Source organism: Hydra vulgaris, chromosome 08 (genome assembly GCF_038396675.1).
Source record: "Hydra vulgaris chromosome 08, alternate assembly HydraT2T_AEP".
NCBI lineage: Eukaryota > Metazoa > Cnidaria > Hydrozoa > Anthoathecata > Hydridae > Hydra > Hydra vulgaris.
In genome coordinates, this window is record NC_088927.1 from 24358984 (window position 1) to 24362500 (window position 3517).

At 26.0% G+C, this 3517-nt stretch overlaps 1 protein-coding gene across 1 annotated transcript in view; it reads left to right on the top strand.

The window, feature by feature from the left end:
• The first annotated feature begins 2783 nt into the window (after positions 1-2783).
• Positions 2784-3517, top strand: part of LOC100207557 (mitochondrial Rho GTPase 1-A) — a 44221-nt gene continuing 43487 nt past the window's right edge. Inside the window, exon 1 of the mRNA XM_065803284.1 lies at positions 2784-2874. The gene's annotated coding sequence lies outside the window, so the exon portion shown is untranslated. The remainder of the gene's footprint in view (positions 2875-3517) is intronic.

Genomic DNA, 3517 nt, shown 5'->3' on the forward strand with positions numbered 1-3517 from the left:
TACATAGTACTATTATAATATATTAATACATTTTTTCAACAACAACCCCAGTAGTCCTGCGGTGCAACGGACTTGCGTATATTTTTTAAAGGAATGGATTAATAGCCAGCACTTTATATAATGAACTACGAATTTTTAAATTTATTATTTTAACTCAATGTCAAACGCGCATGCGTAAAACAGCATTGTGAACGCTCTTTAAATATCGTAAATATGTGTGGTGGACATTTATATAAACTAGAGACATGTAAATATTACTTGTTTTTGAAATATCTAATAACGATTGTTGTAAAAAAAAAAATTAATTTCAATAACTTCAATCTCCCAATTGTTTACAAACTAATGATCTTAGAAATTATTTGTTGAAGTTAATAAATCTTAAAAAGCTAATAAATTCCAATAAATTCCAAAAATTCATCTCCCAATTATTTATAAGTTAATAAAATGTAATTCATATGTTAAAAAAAACTCTTTTTTATAAATGTTGTTCATGAGAAAAAACCTATTGGTTTTAAAAAATTCTAAAATTTTTCAAAAAAGTTTTTCTCAAATCATGTATCGAAAGTATATTGAATATCCAAATCCATTCAAATAAAATTAGCAAATATATAATATATGTTTAAAAGTATACTAAATATCCATAGTTTACTCTTAATTTCAACAAGCACCCCTGATACTTCATTTCTTATCTCTAAATTGAAGCCGAGTAAATAAGTTCAAACACCATTCCCATAAATATTTTTATAGATTTTAACAATAAACTTTTAAATATTGTTTCTAATCTATTCAATATTTCATAAATAAAAAATTTAAGTATCGAATTTTGATACTTTTATTTTTATTTTTTATAAAATAAATTCATTACTTTTGCAATTAAAACTGTAATTAATGTTTTTATTATTATTGTTGTCAGTCCTGTAGCCAAGAGTGGGTTTGTGAAAAAACTGCCCATCCTAAAAAGCGGTTAAGCCCACCCATGGGCCATGCTCCCCGAAAAAAGAAGAAGAAGAAGATTGTCCTATACGTTACAATCTTCTTGAGTTCTTTAGTGAATGCCATTACTGCATTGCTATATACGTATAGAAGCTGTTGGGTTGATGGTGCATATTTAAAAGTAGTTTTGCCTACCAAACAGAAAGTTAATAATATTTGCGTTAGCTTACTTATTCATGAAAACTTAGAAATATGAAATTTGTAACATTTTGATCTACTTTTAAGATATAAAGAATTTATCTTTCAGTCTTCTTGTAGCCAAAGAGGTTTGATTCCAATAAAATTGCAGTTGATGCAGCTGTTCTACTCAGTCATTGACAATGTAGTGGGTGAAATGAATGCTCAATTTAGTGAATGACATTTAAGAGGTATGAATTAAGGTATGAATTAAGAGGTATGAATTAAACATTTCTTAGTATAATAACAATTATTACTATAAAATAAACTTATTTCATTTTGTAGATTGCCATTTTTCCATCATTTGTTTTCTTACCCCTTCCGACATGAATGTAAATATTTTGTCTATAATGGCTCCTTTATGCAATCTTATTGGCCTTGATATCCAAAGTAATATCTTAAGAGCAGAGACTATTGTTGTTAAAGTATGGTTTTTAACGGACAGGGATTTCAGCAAAAGAAAGTTCGTGGTCAGTTTCCTCTACACTATAAAACTGAAATATTATCAGAAATAAAAGAGGTTGTTTCTAAAGTATATTGTATGTATGCAGTGGTCCTTACATTCAGTGGTAGCAATGCCTTGTGTGAGGCATCATTCAGCACTTGTTTATACTATTGAGGGGGCTAAATGATCCCAATGGTCTATTACGCAAATGCGAAGGGCAAACCTTTTCGTATGTGCGTGATTTTGTTCTATAAGCATTAGATGGCAGTAACATTAGATAAAGTTGCTTTGATGAAATAATTTTCTTATAAAACACGGAAAATTGCTTTCTTCTAATAAATATATTGATGGATAAGTTTTTATGGCTAATTCGATAATTCAGGAAAATTGGCCTAGAAAGTCTTCAGGCCTCATCAATCTTTTTTTGTAAAAAAAAAAAGATTGAAGAGGCCTGAATTTTTATTGATAACTTTTAATAATAATACTGTGGTTGTTTTATTTGTGTTATTATAAAAGACAAAATTTAATTTATTTCAATTTAATTAGCATCAATATACTCAGTAATTAATACTACGGCATTTAACAAGTTCTAAACCACATCCTGTAATTTTAATGCAATAAAATTCTATATTCAAAGCATTTAAAAAAGCTTCATAAGTCCATTTCCAAAGCTTTTAAACTTTTTTAATACATTAATTAGCTATCTTGAGAAATCCATGTTCCTTTCCAAACCGCAAAATATGGACCTCATTCAAAACAATTTTTAAACTTTTAATATATTGAATAGATGGCCTCCAGAAAAATTTTTTGGAACTACCTAATAAAAAGCCACAAAGAAAGTTTCAAAATAATAAATTAATTAAAATACAAAAGTGTTAGGTATTTTTTTATTCCAGGCTACGAACACAACACAGACAATTTTTGTCAAACTACTTCAATGGTGAGAGAACAAAAATGTGTGAAAATAAATAAAAAATTGTTAAATTGTGGCTTTAAAATAAACTTTTCTAATGCGGTAAATTATAGGAGAGTTCTCTAATGCTAAAATTCGAAAAGGGCAGAAAGGCTCAAAAAAAGGAAATTTGTGAATTCACCGCCGATATACGATTAAGTGTTTCCGTAATGATCAGTATGAATAAAATGTTGACAGTCGGAAAACAACTAGTCAGAAAACAACGACGGCGATTATATCAACACATTTAGACTTACACTAAGACTGAACATCTATGATTTGACTATTGACCATCTAAATGTTAAAAGTGAAGATATTTTTTAACTAATTAGATCTCTTATGATCAGTAATTTTGAAGAAATATAATATTTATTTATTTCTGAAAGCATATATTATATGTATATGTAAAAATATGTATAATAGGTTAAATATTTAACCTATTATACATATTTTGTGAATTAGAAAGTATTATACAATATAGTGAATTAGAAAATATTATACAATATAGTGAATAAGAAAATAATATGGGTTAACAATATTACATTTATTAGAGCTTTACATAATTGAAGATCTTAAAAACTTATGTTACAGGATATTTCAAAATGGGTAAATGAATATTTCTCGTGTATTGAATAAAAGTTGCAAATATTTTAATATTTGCAACTTTTATTCAATACACGAAAAATATTCCATAAGTTCCATAAGTTTTTAAGATCTTTAATTATGTAAAACTCTAATAAATGTAATATTGTTAACCCATATTATTTTCTAATTCAATATACTGTATACTTCTAGAACTTCAACTATTAAGTACAATTCTTGCTTTTGTATATATATATATATATATATATATATATATATATATATATATATATATATATATATATATATATATATATATATGTATATATATATATATATATATATTTATTTATTAATATATATACATA